Here is a 14,793-nt window from a genome sequence, read left to right on the forward strand (position 1 = left end):
TAGTAGTACCGGGCAGCAAGCAGTAGCAGATCCAGGAACAGGCAAAGGTCAATACCAGGCAGTAAACAGTAGCAGATCCAGGAACAGGCAACGGTCAATACCAGGCAGCAAACAGTAGCAGATCCAGGAACAGGCAAAGGTCAATACCAGGCAGCAAACAGAAGTCGATCCAGAAGCACTGCAACTACCCAGGAAACAGAGTAGAAGCCGAAGCTTGGGAGGACAGGAGGCAGGGCTTTAAATAGTACAGGAATTAGGCCCAAACCTGCACAGCTGTCTTCAAGATGGCTGCCCCCACCAGAGATGTCCTCAAGCCCAAATATGGACTTCCTTCCTGAGGCTGCCCAGCTTCAAGATGGCCGCCCCATCCTAAGACGCCCACCTCTAAGATGGCTGCCCTATCCTGGAGATGCCCACATCCAAGATGGCAGCCATCTCCTCAGATGCCCATACCTGCACAAGCAGGGAACATGACACAGTGCAGGTCCCTCTGGGTCAATTGCACAACACCTATTGGTAAGTTCTACTAAATGCACCTCCGCTCATCGAAAAATCCTCTAGCAGGCTCTCAGTGCTCTTCAGAGTCATCTGAGACCTGAGCCTCTGCAAGAACTTTTCAATAGTGTCAGAGTAGCCTAGGGTCATGGAGCTACTGTCACGATTGTGACTATATTCCCTGTCGGACTTGCTTTGGGGTTCCTCCAGCCAAGCCAAGTCAGTGTGTAAACCCTGAAGCCTATGTGAAAATCCTGAAATCCATTCCACTCCAGCCTAGTCCATGCCGGGATCCAGTTCCAGCCAAGCCGTGCTCTGCTGTTGTGTTGCTAAGCCCCACCTTGCTGGTGACTTCACCAGTAGTGCCTTTATTACCACCTGGGAACTTTCTAAGTTTGCCTTTGCAACGCCAAAGGTCGTGGTCTGTGTTTGTGCTGTTTGGAGCACTTCTGCTGTGTTTGAGCTTTCCTGCTTTTCCCTGTTGGCTCCCCTGCTTTTCCCTTTTGCTGCTTAGGAGCACTGCGGTCTTGTTGGTGTGCTGTGTGGTGCACTTCTGTTTTGTTGGTGCTGTTAGGAGCACTCCTGCCTTGTTTAGGTTCATGTCTGTATGCCTTGTCTTGTTCCCTCTAGTGTTTGTCTGCCTTGTCTGTCTTGTGTTGGTTCTCTAGTCTCCTTTGCCTTTACCTCGAGTCCCTGTTTGTGCAAGCTTGTGTTGTATCCTGTTGTCTGAGGTAGTGCCCTCAGTTCTGAGTCCTGATTCCTGGTCCCGGTTAGTCAAGCTTGCTTTGGAGTCCCATTCCCTGTAGGTGTCCCATTTCCTGAGGGGAGGGCAGGGAAGAGGAGAGTTGCTGGACATGGGTGGATGGAGGGGAGGGCAGGGAAGAGGAGAGTTGCTGAACATGGGTGGATGGAGGGGAGGGCAGGGGGAGAGGAGGGTTGCTGGACATGGGTGGATAGAGGGGAGGGCAGAGGGAGAGGAGGGTTGCTGGACATGGGTGGATGGAGGGAAGGGCAGGGGAGAGGAGGGTTGCTGGACATGGATGGATGGAGGGGAGGGCAGGGAAGAGAGAAGGGTTGCTGGACATGGATGGAGGAGAGGGAAGAGTGAGGAAGGAGATGAGATGAGGGAAAAGGAAGAGAGGTGAAAAACTGCACATGGATGAAGAAAATAGGCAGAAGCTGGATCCACTGGACAGTCAAGTCTGCGGAGGACCCAGCTTTTACTTACGGATTTAAGGCAAGAAATTAAGAAGAAAGGCGGAAAGTAAATAAATAAATGGAAAGGAAGCCTTGGAAACAAAGTTAAGAGGACAGATAGCAGCAGAATCAGATACTGGGCCAGAATGATCAGAAAAACAAAGTCACCTGACAACAAAGGTAGAAAAAAATCATTTTATTTTCATTATAGTGTTTGGAATATGTCCACTTTGAGAATCAGGTGCTCAACATTAAATGTTAATATTTATTTACTTATTTATGGCATTTTATCCCACATTAAACATGAATTAAATTGGAACCTGGGATCATTTAAATTTTTTTTCTTGGAGAGAGTAATGCATTCCCCCCTCCAGGCTCTCTCCCCAGTTATAGCCAGCTCTGCAATTTTTTTGGGGGGGTGGGGTGCAGAGGTGGAAGGGGGGCACAGAGATGGATGGGGGGGCACAGAGGTGGACCGGGGAGAGAGCCTGTTGTTAAACATTTACCAGCACACCAGTGGGTGCATCTATCCAAGATGCCACAGTGGCAACCAGAAAGGCAGAAAGCATTGTCCTGGATAAGAAAATATTTATTTCCAGTTGTCAAAATCTGTGGCTAGTGGCAGAGATACAGCTAGAGTTGCAAACTAGGTTGAGATTTGCCTGACAGGGTTGATCCAATCCTGTGTTTATCCCATTGCATGAAAGGACTTGCAGTTCTGCATTCCCTAAGAAAAACAAGCCCACAAGACCCTACATGCAATGGGGTAAACCTGGGACTGGATTAACCTTGTCAAGGAAATCTGAATCCAGTTTACAGCTAACAAAATAGATGATAACAGGAAAAGGCCCACCTTACCCATCCATTCTGCTCTGGTATTTTGCCCACACTTCTAAGTAAAATTACATTTATCTTGTATAAGGGATACAGAGATAGAACTAACAGTTGCCTAGCTACAATGGTGAAATTAAAAAAGTTATGGAAATGAATTTTGATGCATAAACTTTTCCTATCATACCTATCTTGACCAACCATCATTGATACTGACCTTGATTACAGTATTAAAATCATAATGCCTTCTTGACCTCCTTGAAGAATCAACCAATGTGATTGTATATAACTTTCTACCTCATCCTAGGAATAGAATTGGTTTTGAATAATGAACAGGACTGATGTAAATGAACTTGTTGCCTTGGCTGACAGCCACCATTTCTATTGAATTTTGTATAGATATGAAGATCTGTAGAAAAAGTAATAAAACAAAATATAGGATATGACTAGACTTGCTCTGAGGTAACATGGAAAGGATTCAAGAAAGCCTTTCTATTATTCATAAAGCCTGTGATGAATAAGCAGGTCATTTCAAGGAACAATTAAGAAAACTAAGATCTATACTTGCTCTAATTAAAACTTTAATCTCCGTTAACATCTTTTATCGAGTTATTAGATAAAGATGACTTAATTTGACTCACTGCAGTTCAATTTTTTTTCCTGGCTGGCCACATCTGAATTTAGCACCAGGTCAGGCTATAATTTAAATTAGATCTAACTACAGGAGTCCCAGATGTCTTTGTTCTGTGCTTATCTTACCTTTCAGTTTATGATTCATTTTGAAAATCTGGCCTAGGGTAGACAGAGACTGACCTTCAACTATTCTTGATGAATCCAGCTCTGATCCTATTTGGACTTGGTTCAAAAATATGATCTCTTTTCTATTCTGCAATATGCAGAGACCAGAATGTTTACATCCTATCATTTTTGTGGCTACAGATTGGTCCATGAATGTCAGAGTTTATGTTGATTATTAAAATAATAATTCATTACTAGCAATTAGTTAAAAAAGAACTGATAATTCTGAATAAATATAGCAAAACTATTTGGATTTAATTATTTTATATTCCGTAGTTAAATGTTTACTTTGGGTACACATTTGTCACATTGTGGCTTTTAATAATTTTTGATAATTTGTTTGTACAAGTGATGTAATCGGTTTGCTTTCATGAAACATTTGCTGTTGGTGGTTTTTGTTTTCTAGAGTATAATTACTCAAGAATATAATTCAAACTCAGGGGTATGTGTTCCACATAAATAGGGCTTTTTTTTATTTTACTAAAGTGCAGGAAAAATTTGCAGTTACGTCATGTTGTTTGCAAAAACTAACAGTAACTCCAAAGTCTCTGTGGTAACGGTTGGGACATAAGAACATAACAGTAGCCATGCTGGGTCAGACGAATGGTCCATCTAGCCCTATATCCTGTTTTCCAAACAGTGGCCAAGCCAGGTCACAAGTACCTGGCAGAAACCCAAATCGTGGCAACACTCCATACTACAAATCCCAGGGCAAGCAGTTCCTGTTCCCAGCAACTTCCCATACCACAGAGGAAAAACATTTACCACATGCACTGCAGATGAAGTGAATGCATTTAAAGCCACCTAGTGAGGTGCCATAACGTGATCTGTTTTATCTGCCACGGTGACAGTTCATGCACAGAAAGTTACCACCATTCTGCTGGCCCATTTGCTGTCTCTTTCCACACTGTGCACGTATGGGATAATTCTTCACAAAAAGGGTACCTAGGTTTAAGTGCATGTATTACCAACATATATTTTTATTTATTTATTTGAGCATTTGATAGCACACATATTTGATAGAACCATCGTGGTGGCATATACTGAATAGCAGCAAACAAAACTAACATCTAACATATGAGGATACACTAAAGACCAAGGCAGTGGCGTAGCTATGTGGGGCCAGGGGGGCCTGGGTCCCCGTAGATTTGGCCCTGGACCCCCCTGCCGATGACCCTCTTGACCCCCCATCCTGCCACCAACCCTCCCCTGCCATCGCCGTGGGCTACCTTTGCTGGCGGGGGACCCCAATCCCTGCCAGCCGAGGAGATCCTCTTCTTCCTGCGAAGGCTTCGTTCTGTTTCTGATGTCCTGCACATGGGGGGTCGGCAGCGCCGGAGGGGGGATAAAATGTGCCCCCTCACCTCGGGCTCTGGACCTCCCTCCTGCCAAAGTCTGGCTACGCCCCTGAACCAAGGAGGCTTAAAAAGCAGTAAGGTTTGCACTTAATACACATTAAAAGCAAAACTTAGAGCCCTGTTTACTAAGGTGCGCTAACCGTGTAGATGCCCATAGGAATATTATGAGCATCTACATGGATAGCACGTACAAAAAACACTAGCGCACCTCTAGCGTGGCTTAGTAAACAGAGCCCTTAATGTGCAGTTTATGCAAAGCCCTTATGGTAAACTCAGGGAGAATGCCCCAAATCTGCCCTGAATTTAGTGCACTCAGCAAGCAATTAATATACAGCCACCATGTTACATGCATATGCCTATAGCAAGGGTCCTGTACGCTATGGTGGCTGTGTATTAACATACAACATGAAAACTACCTGCAGTTGGCACTACCTGTTCTCAGCCCCACTCCTCTTAACCTTGACATCCCCAATCACAACACCGAATTCCTCGACACAATCTTGACCCTCCCCAGATAACAATCCAAAACCCCCAAACAATAACTCCCTGATATAGCCTCCACTCCTAATCACAATCTGGTTTCCTCCAATCATAACCCCAGTCCCCCCATCAGTCCTCCAACCCCCTGATGACAACCCTAACCCCCCACCCTCTGGATCCAACAACCCCATCTTCTGGATCCAACCAACCCACTCTCTTCAAGAATCCTCACCCATAACAGAAAATCCCTAGAGCCCTAACCTCTCCCCAACCCCTACCCCTCCAAGAACTTACCCAGTGGTGGGGCAGTGGTCCTGAGTGGCAGCGATCATGTACTACTGGTAAGGTGCAGTCTTCCATTTAAGGAGATATGGTGGTAAGTGCAGCTGCTCTGTGGAGAGTCATGACAGCTAGCACATACCAACCTGTGTAGTAGATATAACAGTTGGCCACACCTCCACCCACCCATGTCACATCCATTGCCTGTGTACTTCCATGTTAGGCAGTTAGGACTAGATTCTTTATATGGCACCTGAAAATCATTGCAGAAAACTTTTCAGCCTAGGGGTATTTAAGAGCAGTTTATAGAATATACCTAGCAGCCATGTCTGTGCCTAACTCTAGAAGCAATCCATTTATGCTAAATTAAACTTGGTATAAATAGTAGCACCTAAGTTACTCACAGATAGCAGGTGTATTCTATAACCCTGTGCGTAATTTTTTGGAGTGCCCATGACTTGCCCATTCCATGTCCATGGCCATGCCCTTTATTTGGCAGCGCACATTAGGATTTTTACACACCACTTCACAGAATATGCTTAACGAGTTGTATGTGTAAATTCTAATTAATTCCAATTGTCAATAATTGCTTGTTAATTGGCAATTATTGGTACGGATTGGCTAGTTAAGGTAATTAAATTGTGAGCGCAAATCCAGAATGCGACTGGATTTGCATGTGCAATTTGAGTTGCACTATATAGAATCCGGAGGTTAATGCTTGATTGTTACCATGAAGGATGCCTCTTTAGCAAAAGAAATAGCACACTAATATTTATCGTGTGAAAAAAACCTACATTAACTGCTTAAGGTAGCTTAGTAAAAGAGCCCCGAGTATCTACATTAATTTCGTCACAGGAGCTAGCGGGAGGGGTAGCAAATAAACTGAGAAACACAAGTTTGTTTGTTTGTTTTTTTGCATGCTTCATTAAGATGTTCCAAAGAATACAATTCTTTAAGAAATACACAACATACTTGTCATTTTACTCCATTGGTTGTATTTAATTTTGATTGGTTGATTTACTATTTGTTGATCCTTATCTGACTGTGATATGGTTGCCATGGTACATTCTACCTGTCTTCCTTTTACCCCAACTCAACCTACAATTGAAACATTGTCATGCTGAGATTTATTGTGTGATTTCTAATAAGGTTTATTAAAGAAACAGTGAAGTGAGCCTCAGGTGGACCAAATAGGCAGAACACAGTTCAGAGAAATCAATTTTTATTGAAGGACCTGGCATGGTCTATGTTTTGGTGTAATGCCTGTGTCAGAGTTGAGTTTTGTCTTCCAAACACTATGCTTCCTATGGCAACTCCAAAACCAAAGTGTCATATATAAATAAGTAATGTTCTCAATACTTTTGTCTGTAGTATTTAACAATGCCTTGATACAGGCATTATGCTGAAACATGGATCATGATTCATTCTCTGGTCATTTCTCAATTAGACTACTGCAATTTCCTCTTTTTAGGTCTTTGAATTAAGGATCTACATCTCCAATTGATTCAAAATGCTGTCATCAGAGTTCTCCATGATTTTTTTTTAAAAATTGATCATATCTCACCCTATCTTAAATCTGCTCACTGGCTTCCCATTTCCCATTGTATTACTTATACAATTGTACTACTAATTTTCAAAATGCTCTGTTTCTGAACCATTATACATTCTAAGATACCTTACTCCATATACTCAAACTCATACACTAAGGTCATCCCAACTGACTCTCTTAACAATTCCATCATTCTGAGAACTTTATCATGAACACAGCAGGCATACTATGTTCTCATTCCAGGGTCCAAAATTATGGAACTCTTTACCTCCCCATCTCAGACAATTAACTCTCTTCCCCACTTTGAATCTGAGTTAAAAACTTTTCTATTTCTAGATGCTTATAGCTAGCTTCCCCAATACGCCACTGTTGACCTGGCATAACAGTATCACTGACCATATTGTATTTCATCTTCCCCTCTTTCCTATCAATATTGTAGTTCTCCCCATTTTTACCCTTCTTCTTCTTGTCTGTCTGGTTTTAATGTCTTGTGTTATTTCTATCTATTTTAGATTATAAGCCTCCCAGATAGATTCGTCTGTTGGGCGGGATAGTAAGTTTTAAATAAACTTGAAACTCTCTCTTTTTCTGAGTTCAAGACAGTAAGGGTAAAAACGATACAACAAAATGCCTGAAAGGAAAGCATATATATATTTTTTTTTTACTGTGAACAAAGATGCTTTGAGACTTTATGCCTTCCTTTTAGGCATTACACATTAGCAGACTCCTGAGACAGGCAGTAATGCCGGAACACAGCTCCACGTTGAGTCTCTCTGGTAATAATAAACTCCCTTTTGACTTATCCCTGTATGTTGGAAGACTCATCTCTAACCCACCAAACCTTCATCCATGTGAACACTCACTTTGAAAGAATATGCCATCAGAGTTAAGTGCTAGTTTACAGAATAGCAAACATGGGCATTTTCACTTCTATGTGTTCTCAGACACTTGTAAATGCTGGTTTTCTAGTTATTTGCATGCATTTATAGATGGTAACAATTTTTATGTGTGAGTAAATGAGTTCTTATAAAATTAGGTCACACCTAAAGAAAGAGGAGTGGTTAGAGCACTGGGCTGACAACCAGGGAAGTCCAGTTCAAATCCCACTGCTGCTCCTTGTGATCTTCAGCAAGTCACAACATATTTCTGTCACAAAATTTTTAATTGATTCTTTATATAATAAAATGTGGACGCAGTAGTGTGTGATCTGTAGTATCAGAGCAAACAGAACTCTGGATTTCCTTCTTTTATTATTAATGACATTCTTTTATTTTTACAATATTTTTAACACTGCATAGATGTTACCACTATATATGGTATATCAAATATAAATAAACTTGAAAACTCTATTGCCTCAAGTACAAAGGGCAACTCTATAACTTGGCACCTAATGTTAGACTCCAAGTTCATGCATCAGAGGCACCAATGATTGGCGGTTTTTAATGTGTAAATGCTAGATACTATTATGTAACGTTTGTGCCAAAGTTGCTTAAGGCCAGATTTAGTAAATAGCACTCAAAGGGCCCTGTTTACAAAGCAGCATTATACGCATGTTAACATTTTTAACGCACGTTAACCATATACGTTCTTACAATAACTCTATAGGCAGCTACATGGTTAGCATGTGCGCTAAGTGTAGCCACGCTAAAAACACTAACGCACCTTAGTAAACAGGGCCCTAAGTCAGGCACTATTAAGATCTACACTAAATGCCAGTTCTATAAAGGTCACTTAGCACTATATAACCTTTATAGAATAGGGCTCAGTGCAATTCTCGCACCCAGCTTTGGGCACAAGGACTTATACCTGCTTAAACCCCGTATAAATGCTGGCATGTAACTAATCAGGATCTACTACGGAGGGAAGAAATGAGGAAAAGAATGATCCAGGTAAGTCAAATATACTAGGTACACAAAGAATTTTTTGAAAAAACCAACAAAATATTTGTTATATATAAATTTTTGATAAGGTGTAAAGTCTGTGCTTGCAATGTAAGTTTGATTTCTGCCACTTAACGCCAATGTTTTATAAAGACACATGAGCACCTATGTGTCTTTATAATATAAAGCCCTCAACAATCAATCCTATAAAAATGCCAAAATGCAATAAAAATTCCATCTACCACTACCCTCTGTCACCTATTTGTCAACCAGTTTCCAATCCAGTTTACCACTTTGGGTCCTAAATTCAACCCTTTCAGCTTATTCATGAGTTTTCAGTGATGAGTCGTATCAAAGGCTTTGCTGACATCCAAGTAGATTATATCTAGCATATTTCCTTTATCCGGTTCTTTGGTTATTCAGAGGTACTTTTACAAAGGCGCATTGAAAAAATGGCTTGCGGTAGTGTAGGTGTGGGTTTTGGGTGTGTACCAATCCATTATTTCAGCGCGCCTCTGAAAAAGGCCCTTTTCTTTGCATTGCATCCATTTTGGGTCTGAGACCTTACCGCCAGCCATTGACCCAGTGGTAAAGAATCTGGGCGGTAATGACCTACAAGTGTCAAATGCCACTTGGCACGCATCCATTACGCGCGTCCTAAAATAAAAAATATTTTTCAGACACGCATATCGGATGTGCGCCAAAAATGAAATTACCACAACAGCCACACGGTAGTCAGGCGGTAACTCCATTTTAGCGTGCGTTGGGACACGTAGACGCTTATGAGGCTTAGTAAAAGGGCCCCTCAGTCAAAGAAATCAATCAGATTCATTTGGCAAAATATTTCTTAGGTAAAACCATGTTGCCTCGCCTCCTTTTTGCTAATGGTCCTCCTCCCATTTAAGAATCTGTAGATATAAGTTACTAATTTAAACAAGAAACATATTAACCAATTTCCCTTAATCTTCAATAATTATTTATTTTGGATATACAGAATAATTCAAGGCAAATCTGTTTATTTGCCTTGAAGGGGATTATAACTTCCTTCTCTGTGAAAGAGTTTAACAGTGATAAGCAAAAAGTATATTTTTGGTAATGACATTAAGGAAAAACAAAAGGAAACAACTGTCATCTACACAATCTATTTTTTTAAATGAATACAACTAATTTCAGGCTGCTGTCTCCCATCCTCCCTTAGAAAATAGAGAAAAAAAAATCTATTAAAATGACATTGTCAAAACACTCCTCTTTTTATAGCAGCGTCCTGCCTCATTTCAGAAACTGGCAATGAAAAGAGATACAACCCAAGGCCAACGGTGGATGTTAGAAAGGAATTAATTCTCATTTCATACACAGAGCTTTGTTTTTTTTTTCAGTGAGGGGTTTATCAGATTACTTCTCAGCTGATGTTGTGGCTTATAAATATGTCTAATGCACAAAATAAGCATTGTTTAAGATAAGGGATATGAAAAGCACCGAAACTGACCCCTCTTTTACATAAGGAAGAAGAATCCTGCTCAAAGATTTTGTCCCATCTATTGTAAATGACAATTGTAGTAAAAATACAATAAAATGTACCAATGTACGTCTGAGGAAAGACAGTTTGCCCTTGAGACTTTGGGCCTGATGTTAAAATATTTTGCATTGTTAAATTAATTTATTTGGCCAGCAAGTGATTTCAGCATTAAATAGATCTGTGTCCCATTGGGAGTTATTTATTTATGGCAACATAAATGCATTTCTATGTTAGGGTGGCAGGAGCTACAGAAAGTATTCATGAATACCCCCAAAATCGCATACTTGTACAGAGAGAATTGCCAGCTTTCAACAGTAAAAACTCCAAACAAATGGAGCGGTTAACAGAAATGGAGATGTTTTTTTTTTCTTATTAGCTACAGTACCTTGGCACATACCTCTACCATTCCCCCATTTCTTCATCCTGTCATTCACTACACAACTTGTTATCTCTACTACACTTTGTTTCCATACATTGTATTACAAACTATCATTCTCTACACAACTTGTTATCTATATCAGTCTTTGTATCCATACACTGTGTTACATATTTTGTAACCATACTTTGTGCTATATACTATGTAACCATTCATTGTGTTATCTCTGTAATACCTTGTATATACATCCTTTGTGAGCCGCACTGAACCTGCTATTGAGCGGGAAAGAGCGGGGTATAAATGCTACAAATAAATAAATAAATAATTATATTGCACCTCCCTCTATTATTTATTTATTTATTTGGACTATTTACCACCTTTTGAAGGAATTCACTCAAGGCTGTCTATAGTAAATAAGCAATAGACAATTACAGCAATAAAAATATTCAAACAACAATACAAAGTGTGGCGTGGGTATACAACACTACAATCTCAACACAATACATAATAAAAATTTTTAATAGATAGCGTAGAGTATAGATGAGCAAAGATGGAACATATAGGTAGGTAAGAGAGTAAGAGGAGTTAGATAATAAGGGGAGTAATTGAAAGCAAGTTGCACATGAGGTCAGAGAAGTGATTAAATATTATCTCAGCTAGGGTTGGAGTGGATAAACATGTCCTGCTGCATTATGTGCAGCCGGTATCACTTATTTTGTGTGTGTGTGTATGTGTGTGTGTGTGTGTGTGTGTGTGTATGAGACTAACAAGTTAGTTACTTCTTCTATTAAAGACCTGGTTGAAGAGCCAAGCTTTTTTTCTGCTTCCTGAAATAGAGATAGTCTTGTGTTAAGTGGAGCCTTTCAGGGAGTGTATTTCAGAGTGTGGGGGCTACTCCGAGAAGGCTTACTTGTGGGTATCACATTGTGTAATGTCCTTTGGAAAGGGTGAGGGTATGGATACTCCTTGGGAGGATCTTAGTGTCCTTGGAGGTATGTAGAGGGTGATCCTGTTCACATTTGTCCCAAAGAACAATAATTGTTCACGCAGTTTTTCTGTTGGTATTATCTTCACACTTGTATAAGTAAGAAAATGCATTTGATTTGCATGGGAGCTGCATAGCGCTCTATGGTTTTACTGTTATGCACAGTTTTGACTTGTTATTTCAGACTCTATTCAATATATTATTTTCTTGCTGTACTGTTTGGCTACTTTAATAAAATATATTTAAAAAAAATGACAAACCATAGCAGCATGTACAACCTGTGGGTTCCCTAACAGCATATGCCAACAGCACTCATAGCATAGGACCCCATAGCAATGCACATATATCAAAATAGCACTGCTGGCGCATGGTACCACATGCAGTCTATACAGCACATACCAGTCTAGGCAGATGCATGCAATGCCAAGGTGCACTAACTGATTATAGCACATGCTACCCATAGCAGTAGCACTACCACAAAAGCTTAAACATGCCTGACCAGGAATTGAGCCTACATAGGCTTAGGTTCTATACTGTGAGGATGAAAGTCTGGAGTACACAATATCCATTAGGTCTGAGAATTCTGAAAAATGCAAATGAAAGCAGATTGGAATCTGCTCAATCCAATAACCCATTACACATACATGTTGGATGGAAAAAAAGAGAGAGAGAAAGAGAGGGGAGCATATAGTACATGAAGGAGGACTGGGTAGATGCTACACAGGATGAGGGTAAGATTAAAAAGTAATAGAACAATTCTATAACTTGATTTGTAAGTGTACTACAGTGAAAACTCATTAATGCACTACCATTTAAGATTAATGCACTACCATTTAAGGTTCAATATCACTTAACACGTGGTAGGGCCGTATCCCCCAAAATTGCAGACTTTAACATGCAGATCCGTTAACACACAGTTGGAAGAAACTGCAATAAAGTATAGCGCCAACCTACTCACTTACTACTCTCCTACAGGAAGGGGTCAGGAGCCTAATCACTTTGTCCTGTATTTCCTTTCCCAGTCTGTTGTCATTGCGATAAGACGAGGTAAGGGACTCCTGAGGCAGGAGTTTGTGGCCGAAACACAATTTTTGTTGAGTCCATTTTTTTTTACTTTGAATACAACTTTTGATGTGAACTCCTTGAGTCTGTTGGACGTTTTGATTCTTCATCATCTTTGTAGTCACCTTCGCTGTGTTGGCCTGTTTGAAAAATCAGGAAATACTTTTTCACAGAAACAGTGATGGTTGCCTAAATACTCTCCCGGTGGAGTAATAAAATTCAAAACCACATAAGATAAAAATAGATGATCCCTATATAAAAAAGGGGTGGAATCAAAGCAAAATTTAAGTGGCGTTTACATTTTAAACAGGGCATACAGGGACTTCGGGTTTATGTATGGAGGAGTAAAGATGGAGGTCTGGGACCTCCAGCCTTACCTGCCCTAATCTGCATTTATTTCTCTGCCCTGGTGCCCTTTCGCACAGCAATTACTTCTTTGCCTTGGTGTGCCATACAGTCTGGAGACACTTATTAAATTAAAATGATTGCTAGATCAACAAAAAAAGACCGGGCGAAAACTTTCGTGCAAGGCGCGAAAATGGCAAATGAGAACACGCCTTCATCTCCGTCCCTGTATTTCGCATGGACTGCTAAGATTATATCGGAGGTGAGCAGTGCTATGGAATCTTCCATGGATAAAAAATTCCAACGCATATTAGATGAACTGGACAGTATGGAAACTAATTTTACTAACCTTTCCAAGGATGTGCAGGCGTTAAAGCAAAGAGTGAGCAATGCCAAGGACTCGCTGAGAGTTTTGGAGGATCACGAACGACCCTCGGATGAACACCAAGCTCTGGGATATTGAAATTAAGCTGGATAAGCTGGAAAATTGTTCATAGAGGAATAACCTCCACTTGGTGGGAGTGCAGAGGTGCTCCCAGCATCAGATCTCTGTATTTTCTTGGAAACATAACTGATAGAAACTCTTAATTTGCTGCAGGCCAGTGACCTGCTGCTGATTGAGCATGCGCACCGGCTAGGGCAGCAGTGTGACTCTTCAGTGAGGCCACATGTGGTCATTTTCAAACTGCTTAATTATGTCCATAAGATGGATATTCTTTGGGCGGCAGTTTGTTACATCAGCACTTGTTATGGGAGCAAAGAAGGGTGGGGATGTTGTTGAGGTGCAAAACGAGCTTTTTGGAGATATGGGAACTGTATATTTTTAAAGCTTGTAGTTTTATTTTACATACTTTATAGTGACCACATGGGGGTCAGGCCTTGGGAGTATCCCTTTTGTGTTTTTTTTGTTTTCTCCTTGTCTATTGCTTGATTCCATTACAAATATAGTATATATAGCTTTCGGGGGGGGGGGGGGGGGATGAGTTTTTATAGCTGTGTCAGTTATAAGTTTCCTAATGTTTCATTGGCAAGTAGTATGGTTTATCATTGGTTCATTGTATGATATCTTGAACTTGTGATTGCCCTTGGTGGGTCATAACAGTCCAGGCCCTCTGACGTTGTCTCTGAAATTGCAGAGGAGGGGGGATAGGAGTTGTATATACTGACAAATTGCTATACTGTACAGAATGACAATTTTTGGGATATTGAATTTGCTGTTCTACTTACAATGACTTAAAAGTGATAAGAGGGCAGGTGGGGGTAAAGGTAGGGGAGGGGGTTGAAAGTATAAAACTGAGTACACATTCTACTCCTGTGGAGGTTGGCATCCTTCCTGTTTTGTCTTGTTGGCTTACTTGTTAAACCAATCCTGTTTATTTCAGTATGTTGTATGTACTAAGATTATAAAATCTAAACAGGGCATACAGGAGTGTAATCTGCACGAAGTGGCAAGTCCAACTTTGGCTGCCTTGATTGATCATAAAGGTCTTTATTTGCTGTCATTTACTAAGATAAATATACACCCTCCAATATTCAGCCATTGACAGGCAGCACAGTGAGTTTCCACTGCCGGTGCTGACCCTGATATTCAATGTCGGTCATTTCCGGTGACCAGCATTGAACATCTGGAGCTTTTTTGGTT

The sequence above is a fragment of the Microcaecilia unicolor genome, chromosome 6, assembly GCF_901765095.1.
Source record: "Microcaecilia unicolor chromosome 6, aMicUni1.1, whole genome shotgun sequence".
NCBI classification, from domain to species: domain Eukaryota; kingdom Metazoa; phylum Chordata; class Amphibia; order Gymnophiona; family Siphonopidae; genus Microcaecilia; species Microcaecilia unicolor.